This window comes from Nyctereutes procyonoides, unplaced genomic scaffold (assembly GCF_905146905.1).
Source record: "Nyctereutes procyonoides isolate TBG_1078 unplaced genomic scaffold, NYPRO_anot_genome, whole genome shotgun sequence".
Taxonomy (NCBI): Eukaryota; Metazoa; Chordata; class Mammalia; order Carnivora; family Canidae; genus Nyctereutes; species Nyctereutes procyonoides.
The window spans coordinates 29,827,501-29,846,327 of NW_026575044.1; the positions used below are offsets into that span (position 1 = coordinate 29,827,501).

Here is an 18,827-nt window from a genome sequence, read left to right on the forward strand (position 1 = left end):
TGGAAGCTGGAAAGGCCGGAGGGAGGGGAGGGGGCAGAGAGGAGGGGGGAGAGGGGTGGGCTGCGCGGGAGGCTCTGGCAGGCTGAAAACACACGCAAACAAACAATTCAGACTGTGTGGGGAAAGTTGATTGCGGAGTCCCTGAAAGGTCATCGGGGAAGTGGCCTAACTGCATCCCCGAGCGCTAGAGAGCCCACGTTCTCACCGTCCCCAGGGCAAGAAATGTGGGACTTGTGGGCTGAAATTGACAGGCAGGTGGGGCCAAAGGCCAGGGCAGTTCGAAGCGCAGCTCTGGAACCCTCTCTAACCAGTCCTCCCTCCAAATCTCAAAATGAACTGGCTTAAGGAAAAGGATTCTGCAGTGACAAGTCCCCACCCCGCTCCACCTCCTTCCTGCCTTGGGCGAGCAGGAGCGCCCTGGCGATGCTCCATGAAGAGCTTTCATTCTTTCCGTCAGACACTCGAGGTTTTGTTGTTGTTGTCGTCGTCGTCGTCGTCGTTTTAGTGACTGGGGTCTGCTCCCTCTGGAAGTTAGAGCTCCCAAAGGTTTTTGTCTCTTAGGGTCACTATTGGAAATTCTGGCATCACATACCCAGGCAAACTTTTCTATCTTTTGTGGAAAGCCTTTCTTTTGCACTTTTAAAGGAGAGCAAAGCAGGAGGTTTCAGGGTGTCAGAGGGAATCACGCCTAGTAGCTTCCATCTGTACCAGGAGCACGGAGAGCAGGGCTGAAAATTGGGAGGAGGGAAGTCATCTGGCTCCAGTTAGGTCCTTGTGCCTGCTCTGAAGTCACAAAGAAGTTGGGGACTTGTTGTTGCTCTTTGGAATGTGTCTCTGTGTGCTGCAAATAAGGTTTCATGTCAAAGGGGAGAGAGAAATGATGCCTTTTGAAAATGTTGCTGAGATTTGTTTTTAGCCGTAGGAATTGACAGTCATGTTTTATTGGTTCCAATGTTAAGACCCCTTTTAATGAGTCCTAGCAGAGCGTTTCTTTTTCTTTCTTTCTTTCTTTCTTTCTTTCTTTCTTTCTTTCTTTCTTTCTTCAAAAAAGAGAAGCAGTGTCTTCTCAGTTTCTCATGATAAAACTATCATGATTTCAGATGCCAGGCTACCCACCCCAGCCTAATCCACCAAAGTGTTACATGGTTTAAGAATCCATCATGGTATTTTCCCATTCAGAAGGATATCTAAAGGTGGGCGGGGGGGGGGATGCATTTTGTGCAGCTTTATGGAATTAAATATTTAGTCGTGATGTTTCTACTAGACCCAACTAGAGATGTTTTAAGAACAGGAAAATATTCTCTACAGCACTGGTATTCAGGTGAGGCCCACTGAGGTATGGGAAATCTGGGACTTAGCCACCTTCTAAGTTGCTTTTCTAATATTTGTGAGAGATGAATTAATGAATTGTGTCAAAAGAGGATATTAGGACAATAGCACAAGCAAGAATCCAAACCCTTAAAAAAAAAAATAAGAATCCAAACCCTTGTGTGCTTGAATAGTGAGCCCAGAAGTCCAGCTATGAATAAGAACATGGAATGTACTTTTATTTTGTCAGAGCTTTTCATTTGTCTAAAGATTAAAACTTAGTGTGATGGGCAAATGTCAGCCCACTAATGGGCACTGGTGATTAATATTCTGTTATCTTAACTTGTATCACTTTTAAATGACCTACAAAGTATACTTCATTTAGTATATATTATACAGATTCAAGAAATCAAACAACACAGCTATAGTCTTGAACATCCATTTATTCATATTCTGAAAAACATGTAAAATCTAGTATAAACTCAGAAACCCAGAGGGATAACGAGATTAAGGCTTAACTTGTCTTAAGAGTGATTTTGGGATATTGAACATTACAAATTGGACCTTGTAAAGAATTTCTGAAGCCCTCAATGCACTTTTATCTAATAAGTATGTTCTAGGGCTCAGTGTTAGGACAGTTGACTCTCAAAATGCAAAGTCCATTTTCCACCTTAGTCTGGATTCAGCATACCAGCTGGGGCCTGCTGGTTCTGTCCTGGTGGATGGCTGAGATACCAGGCTGCCTGGCTCCGTGACGACACCTTCCAGCTTCACTGGGCCATATCATTTGAAGGATATGTAGTGGTGTCTGACCACTAAATGCTTACAAGTGTCATGGATGCTGCAAGAATCTGATACTTCTGCGGCAGGAAGAAAACTGTATTTTCCTTTAAAAGCAGAAGATACAGAGAAGAAAACAGTTCATGTGAACCTGTTGTTGGTCTCAAAGTACTATAATTCAGATTTGGTTCCATTATTGATAATGGTAGTATTTTAATTTTGGGGGACTAATTACATTATTCTAATTTTAATTTGCAAAAAAGATGTAAGACAAACCATCAAGATCTTAACTTTAATGTAGACAAATGCTGTAAGTTGTAACCAATAGTATTATACTGGCCCATTTATTATAGCATCAGCATAATATAAAAATGTTCTCTCAGATTTACATGTATTTTAACAGAAGGATAAATGTGTTAAACAATTGCTTTTGCAAATGCATCACTTTTATTGAAGACAATTGAGTGGGGATGCATTATATTTATTACTTTTTATCCACCTATAGTTTTTAAAGTCTATGAAAGAATTCCTCAAATTTAGACAAGGAGTTGAAAAATTAAAATTGACTAATCTGTTGGAAAAAATACAAAATATGAGGAACTAGAATCACTTCAAAAAGAATCTACTTGCTTAAGAATCACGTTATCTATAGAAAGTAAGGCCATTAATATAATAACAATATTTTAAATATTTTTAAAGACTATTAAGTAATTTTGAATTTTTATTACATCTAGAAAAATAAAGCAACCCAAGCCTGAAGACTTTCTAAATACCCAAATTAATATTTAATTTTTGCTCTAGTGGCTTAGTCTTTCTGAGTATGCTATTTATGTTCAGATTCATGTTTTATTTTAGCAAATTAAGCATAGAATAACAAATTTTAAAAAGAATAATAAATTAAAAATAAAGGATTTATTATCTTATATTCAAATATATGCATAACTAATTTAAGAGAAAATGACTTGAGAAGACAAAAATTAAGACATTCAAAGTCTTATTTCTTATTCTCTTTTTTTATTGCAAGAAATATAAACAAGAAATAAGTTCTGGAAAAAGTTTCTAGAAAAGACCTTTATAAAGGCTTCCAAAGTATGAAATTTAATTTAATAAGTGACATAACATGCAATGTTTATAGTACATTAGAAGGTAAATATCAGACAACATACAGTCTAAGTTTAGCTTAAGTAACCCCCAAAGTTTTTTTTTTCATTTGTATTTTTTAAATTTTAGAGCATAATTTAGTAGTCATTCAAATAAGTCAATTTGGACTGGATTCAGGAACTTCTTTTTTACATTTTCATTGCATCTCACACAATGCAACAGTTAAATAAATGCTAACTGAAAGTTGAAAGAATTAAGATCATAAAATAAGAAAGCTTCAGTGTTGCACTTCACCAATATGCTCCCCAATCTACAGTACTATTGCACATAAAAAGTCCATTGACCCTTCCACAGGAAAGCACCTGTAAAGAAAATAATCATGTTTTTTTAAAACATTTAACCACCAGCTACCACAGTCCCAAGTACAGTCCTATACTGAAGTGTAGTTTTCCAGAGATTCTATTTCACAGAAGACAGAGGGCCACCTTATAAAGAGTTCACTCTCTAAAAAAGTCTATTTAAAGATTTCATATAAATTAATTTAAAAATCTACTTAAACTTGAAGGAGCACAATTATCTATTGGCTAAAATGACTTGTAATGATTAAAAAGCCATTAGATTTCCTAACATAGTTTTGTTTCCTGGCTTTGGTGCTTAAAAACTATTTCCTTAAATGTAGGACTATATTTTCTATCAGTTCTCTTTCTAAGGCCTGAATAACAACCTTAGCAAAGCAAACCAATCTCATATCCATGTATTCTCTAAATTGTTACTTCCCTTTATATCAATTTGATACCCTCAGATTAGAAGTTGTTAGGTAGTTAGATTTTTGTATCAGAAGTTACTCAACCATTCAGAATACAATTTGTTTATTATGTGAAACAGGACCATTGATTACAAAATTATATCACAGGTATGGGAACCAAATAGTTATATCCCACAATCAAAAAGCAATTAGAGTAGATATTAATGTGTTGTATTGACTCAGAGGATTTACTGACAAAAGTGGACATGTTCACATTTTTAATTCATATCTTGTATTTTTTTCCATATTTATGAAAATGGTGTGGTTCACTCATTACCTTAGCCAATTTCCAAGATTCTCTATCTTCTTAACTTAAAAATACAGTAAAATACAGTAAAAAATATATATCACGTTATTTACAACTACTTAATATCAGAAGATGTTCTAAGCATTTTACAAACATTAACTTATTTAATGCTCAAAATAGCACTAAGGTATGAGTACCACCATTAGCCTCATTCTATAGATGGAAAAACTGATACACAGAGAAGTTAAGTATTTTGCCCATTGTTGCACAGCTGGTAAGTGGTAGAACCAAAGTCTGGACCTGGCAGTGTGGTTTTTGAGTCTGTGTTCTTATCCACAGTGTTCTTTTTCATGCAAGGAACCTTTCCATTCTAGGATATGAGGCAGTGATTGGCCCTAGAGTTATATATAGACTTAAGACTTTCCTTTTGGAAAACTTGTAAGGGTTAAATAATAATGTATCTGACCTGAAAAGAAGTTAAGGAAAAGTATTGTTCTAAGCCTGGGGTTAGAATTTTTTTTTTTCTGTAAAAGACCAAATACCAATTATTTTTGGCTTTGGGAGCCACACAATCTTTGTTAAAACTACTCCATTCTTCCCTTGTAGCACAAAAACAGCCCCACACAATATGTGAATGAATGGGCATGGCTGTGTTATAATAGAACATCACTTACTGGGCACTGAAATTTTGTATAATTTTCACATGTTATGAAATATTCTTCTTCTTTTTGTTTTTTCCCCACCATTTAAAAATCTAAAATCCATTGGTCAGGGCATATATAAAAACAGGAGGCAGGCTGGATTTGTTCTGTGAGTCATAGTTTGCTAACCCCTGTCCTAGGCACTTGGGATATATTAATCAACAAAATAGGCGCAAAATTTTGTCCTCATTCTAGTGGAAAGAATCTCATTGATCATTCTCCCTCTGCTTGGAAAGAATACAAGTCTTAATAATTCTACTGATGCCAAATTAGAATTTCAACTTTCCATAATAAGGCTTAAGAGTTTAAGTAGCAATCTCGGAAAGTAAAGACTAATTAATTTAAAAAATGAATGAGTTGCTCAATTTTTTCAAGCATACTATATAGAGAACCAACTAAGAGAAATTGGTCATTATTCAGAAGAGGTTTAAATATCATTTATATGATATTTTAATGATTTCCAGCAGGACATTAGTCAGGTACATTTAACACATTGCTAAGATTGACATGCACATATCCAGCAGACTAATCAAAGCACATAAGTGAACATATGAACAATTATTTTTCTAAATACCATTCTATAACTCCAGCTGCTTTGATCAAAGGGTATGTGTTGTCAAGGCCTCCTGACTTCCAAGGGAATTAGCTAGATTGAGTACATCTATAATTTTCCCCTGCCTTCTCCAAAATGAGTAACCTCTGGAGGACACTCCTACTGTTGTAGGCTTGGTTTATGTGTCTATCTCCCTCAGCAGATCAAGTGCCTGACCTTGATCTACAAATGTGAGTTCAATTTGAATTGATATTGGTCTTAAGTATAATTGAGGTGGACACTTAGGTTAGTCAGTTAAGTGCGAATTTACAAAGCCAATGTTGAAATAAAAATGGAGGTTATTTGAAAGATGATCAACACACACACAATTTTGTCTACCAGGTGCAATAGTAACTATCACTGTTGAGTACCTACCATGAGTTTGCCATATTACTTGCTTACATTTTCTACTCCTTGTAACATTCTTCTCATCTTTTTAAATATTAGAAAATTGAGACTCAGAGAAGATGAGTAATTTGTCTAATTATCTGTATAGGATTGAATTGGGAGTCAGTTATCATCATCTGAAGAATACTCCCTTGTTGTGAGTGTATATACAGAAAACAAATTCTAATATACCTTCCATATCTTTGTTTAACTACATCACTGAAGAGATTAAAAGTTACAACTTCTCATGCTTCTTCAAATGACCCAAACAATGAAAAGGAGTGAGATAAATACTTTGGAAAACCAAAATTCTTTTCCATTGGTCTACCATATTTAATTATTAGTTCTGAGATTAAGGGGCCATGTAATAGGGTTGCTAAGATTTTTCACTCAGAAATTAACTTACTAAAAATACAATGAGCCAATATATTTTAAATAAATCAATAAAAATGAGAACATTCAATTTAACTATGAAAAATAATTGTGAAAATAAAACAAAACACAAAACAAAGCCTAGGAGCTTGAATTGAACCAAGAGGTCTTTTTCCCTAGATTTCTGTGCACTAGAGTATTAGAGGGGTATCAGCTTTGTTTCCGTGAGGACAATAGAAAGTTATTCATGTTGGTGATACTTACAGGTGATAAATACAACAGGTAGAAGCCAGAATTATAAAAAGGCCTGTGTACTCTAATAACACAAAATAAGATTACTCTAATTGGAAATTTATTGAGTTTATATCTTGTTTCAAGAAAATCATTTTAACAATTTTTATACCATAAATGTTTATACCTTCTGTCATTCACTTAGAAAATATATTCATGGTTATGTCCTTTCCATTAACTTCCAAGATAATTCATGATGCATGATGATTTCTTTAAAAACAACAACAACACAACACTATTATTATATTGGCAGGAGAAAGAGTTAACCAGAGGAAGGACTCTCAGTACATAGATGAAACAGTGAATATGTCTATTTCACTGTGAATATTAAAACGGCCTATCTAGTCACAAATAATATTAATGAAAATAGGGTTAGAACTGTTTGCAACATTAGAATTAAAGCAGCAAGGCCTGGGGCCCGAAGGCGGGCAGCTCCAGGCCTGGGGCGGGGGGGGGGGGGGGGATTAAAAAAAAGAATTAAAGAAGAAAGGTACTAGAGAAAGCCTACAATCCTGGGGAAATGAAAATAATGAATGTTTATGATGCAAAGAGAGAAAATAACTCATAGGGAAGTGAAAAAAGAAGAAAAAGAAGCAGTAAGGGAAATACAAGGAAATATGGGAAATCGAAGAAATTATTAAAAGATAAACCATCTGAAAAAGAAAGAAAAAGAGGACTTAGCAGTACAAGAAGATGGGCAAGGAAATTCTAGAGCCTGGAGAGTAGTTGTTAAATATTTGTTGGACAACGAAGTACAAATTTAGGAGCATTTAAGTCACTACATACCCAACTAATATAGTTTACAAGATCATTGATGATCTTACATTGAAAAGAGAAAAGTCGGGATCCCTGGGTGGCGCAGCGGTTTAGCACCTGCCTTTGGCCCAGGGCGCGATCTTGGAGACCCGGGATCGAATCCCACGTCGGGCTCCCTGTGCATGGAGCCTGCTTCTCCCTCTGCCTATGTCTCTGCCTCTCTGTGTGTGTGTGTGTGTGACTATCATAAATAAAATAAAATAAATAAAGAAAAGAGAAAAGTCAGTTCTTAAAAGACACACACAAAAAAAATGTTTCCCCAAGGAACAGAGAAAGGTCAATCATGGTTATCTTCACTCCCATAGTTCAGTTCAGTAATTATATATCTGCAATCCGAGTTAATCAAGATGTTTCACTAAAAACTCTTTCCTTCTTTTAGATAATGTGGTAATTTCAGAAGTGTCAGAGTTCAAAGGGGACAGTCTTTTATTCCAATAGGAGGATATGAAACTATAGGGGCATTCCTTGAGAAATCATCTTAATTTTCAGTGTAATTGGAACTGGCAGCAGACCTGAGATACAGGAGGACCTTCACAGCCCTGGATAGTTTTTCTAAACCCATGCCTATGACCACACCACCCCCACAGTGGGAATTTGGGATGATGTGTTGCAATTTACCACTAACAAGAAGTTCTGCTGTGAAAACTAGCCCCCAAGTTTGCATTGAATGTGGACACTCACCAAGCTCTGAGCTAGATTCTGAGATTCAGAGTTAAACAAGAGACTTTGTGCAGTTAACAGTGCTGACTTTGTACGGTTACCAGTGTAAGGGAAAAAAAAAGAAAGAATTACCCAAATTAATCAGACCGGTAATACGTGCTGTAGATTAGGGATAACATATATATTATAGGATAGGGATAGATATATGTAGGGATAACATATCTACATATGTAGGAGTAACATATCTACATATGTAGACATGGGATAACATATAACAGAGGCCCGCAACCTCACTGGAGAGACCAGGAGGTTTAAGATGAGCCTTAAAAGATGAGATATCCAGAGTAATGGGTCTGGAGGAGGGCAAGGTGTGCACCCAGGGAAAACAAAAGCTGGGAGAAGAGAATGCACATAAGCACCAGGCAGAGAAAAGTTTGGTACCTTCCAGGAACTGACAGAAAGTGTGTGTGGCTAGGCGCTTATGCATGAAGGGTTGTCCAAATCATACAGGAAGTTGTAGGCTCTGCTAAGAACTATCCACTACTTGGCTGAATTCCATGGTGGAAAAATCGGCATTTTAAAAAAAAATTTGAACTGATAATAAAATCAGCAATAATATGGTGGAAACACTGCCTTTGAAATCATCAATCTAAATAGATGTCCTAGCTGCACTTTAGCTGAGCCCCACGTCGGTAAAATGGTTTAGTAATTATAGTTCTACTTGCCAGGATTTTGGTAATGGTATGCTGAAACCATGAAAAAAACCATGTAAACAGAAAATGCTATTTAAAATCAACTTACTAATTTTAAAAGATACAATAGACAAAATTTAACTGAATACATTTTTGCCCGTCAAGAAACCTCTCGAATATATCAGATTTCACTAGAGCCCCGGATTAGTCAGAGACTTTTAAGACCAGAGTAATGAAGTTGAAGGAACCCAAAAGTGAACACAAAGGCATCAGAAGGAAGTGGGAAAATTAGACTTTCTGAGTGTTCACAGTAATTTATATATAATTCTTCAAAGGGAAAACGATGGCCTTTTTAGATGTAAAAGCCTTCCATTTCTTCCATTGATAGAGGAGCATTCATTCCCTCTTCTTATTAATCTCCTAAACTCAAGCTTTGAGGCTTCGTTTTCTGCCATCCCCGAGCCCCTCACATGCATATGTCGGGTCCTGGGCTCCCGGTGCGCCTGTGAGCGGGTGGGTAAATTGCACCTGCACAGGGACTCTGAACTTCCTCAGAGCTCAGCTGGGCCACCGTATGGAGACTGGCTCACTGGAGGCTGCAGAGAAGTGAACTGAAGAATTACAGTCGGTTTCACTTCCCTGCCTTATGTGCCTTCAGGTGCCTCTGAAGACAGGCGAGGCCAGTGAAATGGAGAGGAGGAGGAAGAGAGACAGCACCAATGTTAGAGAAGAGACAGTTTTTGCAAATGGAGAGGCATTGTAGAAAATTGTGGATCGAAAGAAAAGAAAGAGAGAAAGAAAGAAAGAAAGAAAGAAGAAGAAAGAAAGAAAGAAAAGAAAGAAAGAAGAAAGAAAATTGTGGATCGATGGTTGTGTGTACGTGTCTGTGTGTGTATCCACTGACAAAGTGCATATAGCTCGATGCCAGCTTGAAGTTTTCTGTGCAATGATTTCTGACATGTGTTTTTAGCACCTGCAGGTCTATCTTGTATGTGGGAATGGGAGCAGGACAGTCAACAAATCACAGTCTGGCACTGAGTGAGGAATTATTGGGTTGGGAGGGTCAATTTTTCCCCCAAAAGAAAATAATGACATTTGTAAATCCCACTTACAACAGAGCAGCAGACCACTGCCTGGCTCTGATTTTTAGCCCCCCTTAAAACCAATCACACCAGAACATCCTGGGCAAATGGAAAAGATTAGAGGAGAGAATGAAAAACTGTGAGGCAGAGAGGGAAACTTTGAAGGAAAAACTTTAATGCTTTAATATGCACACTAGGATCTAGAACCTCATATGCATTAAACGGGGGTTCACTGATAACTCTGAAGGATCCCAGACAATATTGGTGTATTATATAGAGGCTGGAGCATGTGCCTTATAGCAAAGACCAATTGGGTGGATTGGTTACTATGACAACTGTACCTCTACTGTCAGTGGCAATCCCTGTAATCTCCCTGTTTTAAGGTTTTCACAAGTGTTCACTCCAAAATGACATTTGTAGGTAGGAACCACAAAGTAAAGCTTGGAAACATACATATACGGATAAGAGAAAGAATATGGCATAAGAGAATGTACAAATAAAATGGCCGTGTTAAATGCAAATATCTAAATAGCTCTATAGTGTAGTAATTAAGACCCAAAAGTCACACAGAGGTGGGTCAAATCCCACCTCGATGATTTACAAGCAGACTTTCTTTGAGTGACTTACTTAACTTATTTTCAACCTGCTTATCAATAAGGTGTACATAGTAATTAATACCCTCTTCATTTGGGCAGTTCTGAATGTTGGAAGAACGTATATACAACACTTAATGTAGTGCCTGGCTATGAATACTTTATAATGGACAGCTTTTATTTTTATAAGAATACTTCTATTTATATCTAATTTGCTTTTTTGTTCATTTATTAGGATCCTTGATTCCATACAAGATGTTCTTTCTAGAGCTGGATTATCATAGCATAAATCTCAAGTGCTGCTCTGCTAGTGATAATGTTTCTGCTGAAAGTGTCTATTTTTTACACCTTTGAATGAACAACAGAGCTTAGGCCAGCCTTGGAGTCTGTTCCACCCTCTTGATCTATCTATGTCAGCAATTGGAAAAATTAGAAAAATCATGGTGGATTCACATTAAATGGCTTTATTGGCATATAGTTTACATAGTATACAATTCCTTTTAAAGTGTAAAATCCAGTAACTTTAGTATATTCAGAGTTGTGCAGCCATTAGCACAATTAATTTTAGAATAATTTTATTACCCCCCCAAAGACCCTGTAATCTGGTAGCAATCAGCTCCTATCTTCCTCCATCATCCCCTCAGTCCCACTGAGGGCTGTCTCCAGAGACTCATAGTATTATTGTTCTGGACACTTCAGATAAAAGGAATCACATAATATGTGGTGTTTTTTTTCTGACTCCTTTCATGTAGCATGATGTTTTCAAAGTTCATCTATGTTGAAGCATGTAATAGTACTTCATTCCTTTTCATGGCCAAAGAGTTTTCCATTGTATAGATAATGTTGCATTTTCTTTATCCATTGATTGATGGACATTTGAGTTATTTCCACTTTTTGCTAGTATGGATAATGCTGCTATAAGCAATTTATATATAGGTTTGTGTTGGACTTGTGTTTATATTTCTTTGGGGATATACCTGGGAGTGGAATTGCTGGGTCATATGATATTCAGTGAACAATGAACAAATGTTTCACTTTTTTGAGGAACTGTCAGATTGTTTTCCAAAGCAGCTGCACCACTTTGCATTCTCACCAGCAGTGTATGAAGGTTTCACTTTCTCCACATCCTCATCAACTCTCACTGTCCATCTTTCTGACCACAGTCATCATTATGGCTGTGAAGTGCTAGCTCATTGTGGTTTGATTTCCCTAATGATTAACAACATTGAGCATCTTTTCACGTGCTTATTGGTTATTTGTTTTGTTTTGAAAAATATCAATTCAGATCCTTTGGCCATTTCTTAGTTGGGTTATTTGTCTTTTTCTTATTGAGTTATGAGTCTTTAAAGGATTTTTAGTAGTGTTTCCTGTGGCTCCTAGAGCACAGCCAGGGCCCATCTTCTGCAGGAATTGGTTGCTGTAGCTGACAAAGATGAAAAGAAAATGCATGCAGATATACAGTGGAAAACTCTCAAGATACTTTTGTATGACACATATGTCTATTACTAAAAATACCAGTGCTGGGTGTGACAGAAGAAAATATCTGTGGTCAGTTTTGTTGTTTGTCTTCTTCTCCATGTGATTATTCTGGCTTTACGTTGACCTAGGCATTATATTTCTCAACTAATAGTTTGGACTCACTTTAGCAAAACTTTTAATCAAAAAAAAAATCCATTACTTAATTTATTTAAATTTTCTTAGAGGTACATAGGACATTTTTATTCAAACTATGTTTATACAAAATTATTTTAGGGAAATGAGGTGAAATCTTTGGTTGCCAAGACGATAGAATGAGGTGAATTTTTTTGGTTGCCAAGACAATGATAACCCATAAGAGCCACTGCAGAAGAAATATGTAAAGAGAAAACAAACTGCAAAACAGATGCTCTCAATTGGAAAGGGATGCAAAAGTGTTCCTTAATAGGGATCAGCAAGAAACAATACAGCCCAGGATTTTCGGTCATGGCTATTTATGCTTCTGGATGGACAATTTGTATTTTGATTATAAATCTCTTTGAACAACCACATAAATTTTTGCTTTCCGTTAAGGATTACATCTCTATTATATCACAAAGAAGGCTCCAGGCCACCATCAGAGTGCAAAGTGGTAGAATTTTAAAGTGGATTTCTTTATCTAGATACTCAAGGAGACAAAGTATTATCAAAAGTATATGATAACTTTATAATTTCTAGTATGCAACACCAACAGATCCCAAAAAGCAGGTAACCTCTCTAAATTAGTCATTTGCATAGTTTAAAAGGCAGGCATCTTCTTCCCTATGTGGAAGTCTTACATAAAGAAGGTACTAATTCTAGGCAGTCACTTCAGTATCCCTAGAAGCTAACAAACTTCAGCTATCACTCAGACATTCTTTTTTTTTAATAAATTAATTTTTATCAGACATACTTATATTCAAAGTTCGGAAAGAGGGCAGCCCAGGTGGCTCAGCGGTTTAGTGCCACCTTCAGCCCCGGGCGTGATCCTGGAGACCCGGGATAGAGTCCCATGTCAGGCTCCCTGCATGGAGCCTGCTTCTCCCTCTGCCTGTGTCTCTGCCTCTCTCTTGTGTGTGTGTGTCTCTCATGAATAAATAAATAAAATCTAAAAACAAAACAAAAAACAAAACAAAACAAAAAAAAACCCACAAAATTTGGAAAGAGAGAAAGCAGGCAAAGCTAAACTGAAATATGAAAACATCACTCTAATTCACTCAAAGAAATTCAAGGTTTGTGATTTCTCCAGACTTAGAAAGCAGCACACTAAACCAGCAGCAAGTAGTTTAAATAAAACTGTCTTCTAAGGAAGGGGCACCCCCTGTACAGAAAGGAGCCCCTCCAGCCTTCCATCAGCCGAGTCAAACTGAGAGCCCAAGTTCCAGAAAACTACGGTCTCTCTGACCTAGAAAGAATAATTCTCAACTCAGAAAGATGTGTCTGGAAAATGCTTCACATTTTTTTATGGCAAGGAAACTATAGAGTCTCAGAGCATAAAAACATTTAAAATTTGTGAAAGCACAAAGAAATTCATGTCTATGGCTTTATAGACACTAATTAGTCTGCCACCAAAGCTGATGCGAATCACTTCTCTCCATTAGCTATATCTGTTATTATTCCTCCTAGTTGCCCTTCCTCCACTGGAACATTGTTATCCATTAACATTTACTACATATGTACAGCCCTTGAGCACGAGAGGAGTAGATAAGGAGCCTACCTCTCTGTATCCCAAATTCCCCATACAGAATGTAGATGGCAGGCTGTAACAAAGTATAGCTTTTGTGCGGTAAAATTAGGAAAACCCTTTCCCAAGGTATTTATGCAAGTTTGACTATAGAAAGCTCCTTCTTGAGCATCAGTTCCCAAAAGTGAGTGTGAGATTCATTGGTCTCTTTCTGCCCTGTGTTCCTGTTGGCTGGACAGTTAAAGGAAAGCTGTGTTAGTCTGCTTGAGCTGCCATAAAAGAATAACACAGCCTGGATGGCTTAAATAACGGGAATTTGTTTCCTCACAGTTCTGCGAGGCTGGATGTCCAAGGTCAAGTTGCCAGCAGGGTTGGTTTCTGTTGATGCCTCTTCCTGGCTTATAGAGAGCAGCCTTCTCTGTGTCCTCACATGGCCCTTCCTCTGTGTGCAGAGAGACAGAGATTTCTGGTGTCTCTTTCTCTTCTTATAAGGACACTGGTCCTATCAGATTACTGCCCCACCTGATGACCTCATTTAACCTTAATTACCTCCTAAAGGTAATCTTCAAGTACAGTCACACTGGATGTTAAGGCTTCAACATATGAATTTCGGGAAACATGATTCAGTTTACACCAAGAGCCATTAATAGGATACAGGAATTAGAAAACAGGTTAGGGAAGCTAACTGAATTATTACTTTTCAACTAGGTCTATAGGGCAAAGTTATATAGGCAATTAAGCAATGATCCAAGTCAGCAATATATGAATAGCTTTTCCAGTAATACAAAGCTGGAAGAGAAAAATATCCTCTTTCCTCGGCCTCATAAAGTCTTGCCTAAATCAGTAGATCTCTTAAGAATCAACAATAGAGTTTTTTTTTAATAAAATATGTCTTCCCTAGCCCTACCGCAGAGATTCTAAATAAGTCTGGAATGTGGACCGAAGAACCCGCATATTTAGCAACATCCCAAGTGGTTTTGCTACTGGTGGTTTTTGGACCACGCTTTGAAAATCATTAAGACTAAAACAAAAAATTGCTTCTGCTTTCCAATTCACTTCAGATCTGCAGAAGATGGGAGAAAATGCTAAGAGTGATTTACTGAAGGATAAGGTTGAGGGGAAGGTGTTGCAGAATTAAAGGAAATCTGATAAACTGACATATGAAAGGGGGAAGTGAATCACAGAGTAAGTTATTGGAATTACCAGACTCCGAGGGATTTATTTCCTGATGGTGGAATTGGGGTACTTACTACACTCAAGTATTTTCAGAATAATGCAAGCCACACGTCAGAGTGTCCACAATTCAGCTTCAGAGAATGTGGTCAGCTTCCCCAGGATAATTTGCTTCCGCCTGGCAAAGAACTGATGATTGAAAAGGATACTGTTGTGGATTGGTTGTTTGGGAGGGTCTGGGACGCTTCCACACAGATGTCCTTTTCAGGGGGAATATCGGGAAGTCTCTTAGCCTCCCAAAGCCCTGGAGCTAGGGTTTACTTCAGCATTTGCCCCTCCAGGGTTGTTGAAGCAGCAAAGAACAGAAAGAACTGGTTCCCCACAGGGAGGGAGAGGAAAAGAGAAGAATAAGAGATTCCTATTTCACCCTCAGCAGCAGGGTGTCCCTAAGCTGGATCCCACAAGCCACACCTCATTGTCTCCACAGCACACACACCCGGGGCCTGTCTCAGTCCCTTGCTGCTTATCTACCCAAAAGTAAGAGTAACCTTCTTCATTTATCTTAATCCCAGGATGATTTCACGGAATTATTCTGCCCCTAAAATCACATTCTGGGCCCATTTAGAAGGTATCAGCTGAAACTCTCCTTTCTTAAATTGAAGATGGACACATATTTATTGCCATGAATATTCCAAGAGAAGCCTGGAGTAATATATTCAGTTACTAACTAACTTTTCTCACTGTCTTCCTGCATGGCCACTCCTGCAGTGACTCTCCAACTGGAAACAGCCTGCTTGGTAGGAGGCTGGCTCCAGTTCCTCAGAACAAGCTTCCTAGTTTCCCCCACGAGAAATCTCTCCCTGGAGTTAGAGTAATGGATAAAATCAGGCTCTAGATCATGAGGTAGGATCTGGCCATGGTCTCCCTCAGCATCATCTGGAATGGCTGGACTTCCTTGTGAATGCTGATGTTGTTGATATACTCATTTTGACTGCTACATCCTAGATTCTCGGGGACAAGTAATTTTAGCCAGGTATATGATATCCTGAACTTGTGTTTTCAACATCATTCTGTGATCTTATGTCTTTCTTCACTTTTTCTTGTGCAGCAGATACCAGTTTCCTCAGGTCAGGAAGTCACTCTTATGTCTTCAAAAAGCCGGCCAGATGGGTGGGAGAGAGAAAGAGAGAGAGAGAAGTCTCAATAATGAGATTGTTCTCAGGGGGCAGCACAGTCTAATAATTGAGCTTTATTAGGAGTTTAAATGCAGGCATTACTTATGAGTCCATCACTAGCATGAGAGTGATGCTTTATCTCCTTTTGTCACCAAGCTACACAGAGCTTGAATGGCTCCTTTGTGACAGGCTGCATGGAACCACTTCTCTCTTGAACGAGGAGGAGAGCTTTCTCCTATCACACAAACATTGGTTGTCCCTGCCAGCTCATTCGGCAGCAGGCATCTGTGCTAGTGAGCAGTGAGATCCCATGTCCCACTTGCAGGCATGGGGATTAGTCTAGGAGGTAATACTTGCCACTCAACTTCCTCACAGGGATGCGGGGAGGATTAATGAGATGCTATTTCCATTGCAATTTATGCTCTTCAGAAGAAAGGCACTAAGTACTAGGTATTAGAATTAGGGATTATATAGGTAATCAAGCAAAGAAGATATTCAACTGCTTCTAGTTACTAAAGGAAGCTTTAATCTGGGAGGTGTGGGAAGGAGGGGGGAGATACAGGAGTAAAAACTTGGCTGGAAGCCATGGTCCCTCATGAAGCAAAGGACCAAGGATGAAGTGTGAAGTGCTATGTACAATATAAACATGCACCTGTTCTGGCCCTTAAGGCTTATGATCTCAGGGAGGAGGCCTGCATTTCATGGAAGTCTTTTTTGTCACATCTACCTCTACCATCATTAGCCAGTCTACCAGTTTGGTCCCAGAAGAGAGTGGCAAAAGCATAAGCCAACTACCTCATCCACATACAGGAAGAAATGGTCACATTCCTAATCCACCTGGAATTTATATGTGCCAGGGAGGAATTGTGGACAATGCCAGCATGCTACAAGGGCTCAGGCAAGGAATTGGGGGGTAGGGATGGGACTGGGGGGCAGGAAGACGGTTACTTACAATTGCAATGTGCAAAGCTAAAGTCCGTAAAGAGGTTGATCTTTTCACAGCCAAATATATAAGCAGTGGCAGAGTTGGAATGTAACATGGTTTTCAGAGGTCCAGCCCTTAATGTCTTGGCTTCTTCCATTTATTATAATGTATCCTCAACTATGTTTGCCTACCTCTGGTAGGATGTGAGATAACTTCAGATGGTACATGAAAAACCACTTTTAAATTTATTGTAATAATTAGGTTAGGTGTTACTACATTTGAGCATGTACAGAAATAAAGAACAATTAATCCATGAAATCCAGAATTCATAAATATGATAGCTTAGAGCCATAATTCTCAATATTGACTACACATTAGAATCACACAGAGAAAGCTTAAAACAAAACAGACAAAACAAAAACAAAAAAAACAATGCTGAGTCCCACCCTCAGTCATTAAACCAGAATCTCTGAGAGCTTGCCCCCATCCTAGATACTTTGAGAAAGCTTTCCCCAGTGATTCTAAAGAGTCATCAGCATTGGGAGCCACTAAATTAGAGTAGGATTAAATATTTTTTAAGGGAGCAGTTTTAAATAAAATATTAAATAATATCATAGTGTGTGGATGTGGCAAATATCATGAAGTTTCTATATTGTGCTAATAACTGAAATGTGGTAAACTTTCTCTATCATGGGCAGCTCTCATTCTGTGAGACGATAATAATCCTAAAGAACAAAAAGAAAGACAGAGATAACCAAGAAAAACCATGAATGTGGTGGTGTGACAACAGCAAGACTGATTATTTAGACATGCTCAGGTAGGGATAAAAGACAAAGGGGTTTCAGGCAGTGCAGAGTAAAGGTGGCAAGTTAAATGTGGGTGTTTGTCAGTAAGACTGTTACCCAAAGTCTAACTCTTCCACCTTAGAGTTCAGAAATACGACTTTTCCTTTTCCCCTTTTGCCTTCTGACATCTTCACTATCACACTCCTGGACTGGACATTAAAAACAGATGAGAGGGAAGAAAAAGGATGAGATGATAATCAGTAATGATGTGTTTCTTGAAGGTGAGATTACCAGTGACTCTTTTCATCCATTCATTCTTTTATCATTTCTTCATTCATACAAGAAGCGTTTATTGACCACCTACTATACTGTAAGTCCTTTTTGCTTGTAAGTATGGTCAGAATTTTTCTCAGCGAGCATGAATTGTCTTTATGATATAATCAAACAAATTTTAAAGTTACTTCCATCTTAGAAAAACTGAGTAATGTGTATGACTGACCATTCTCCAGTTACTACGCAGCCAGACTCGTGTGGTAAGAAGAAGGCAGCTCCAGGGTCAGAAGATGGGAAGCTAAAGCATTTTCAGTTATACCTGACCCTGAGAATCACAGAAGGGTGGTGTGAGAAAACGCTAGAGACATTTCCTCTGTGAGATAGAGGAAATAAAACCCATCCTGAGGCACTGGAAAAGATGCCCAAGCCCTTTTTCCTCTATTCTTTCATCTGTTAAATGGGGATAATGATACTTTGTGTTTACCTACCTCAGAGAGGCATTATCAGGTCTATTTAAAGGCTCTTCCGATGAAAGCTGCTGTGTAATTACCAAGAACAGCTATGATAAAGAAACCTAAATACAACAGCAAATCAGCTGGAACAAATTCTCAAGGGAGTTTACTTCTCTGGAAAAATTTAAGAAAAGGGTAGCAGTTCTCCTCTGGGGACTTTTGGGTACCATTCTAGCTGGAAGTTTCGGGAAGTCTAGCTGATTTTCAAAGTCTCCTCCTGGCCAATCGCTCAGGATCTTCTTCGGCTTACTTCTCCCCATGGTCTAAGCAGTTTCCAACTGAAATTCCTCTTTCAAGTTTTTTCAGACCTTAACTCAGAAACTCTTTTATCCCCAAAGAGAATCATAAACAAGGCATTTACCTGTGAGAGAGAAAGATA

The 18,827-nt window shown here is 38.1% G+C and overlaps 1 protein-coding gene across 1 annotated transcript in view; it reads left to right on the forward strand.

Moving 5' to 3' along the window:
* The window catches only part of KLHL14 (kelch like family member 14), a 95,518-nt gene that overhangs the window by 987 nt on the left and 75,704 nt on the right, over positions 1 to 18,827 (forward strand). The gene's annotated exons all lie outside the window — the stretch shown is intronic.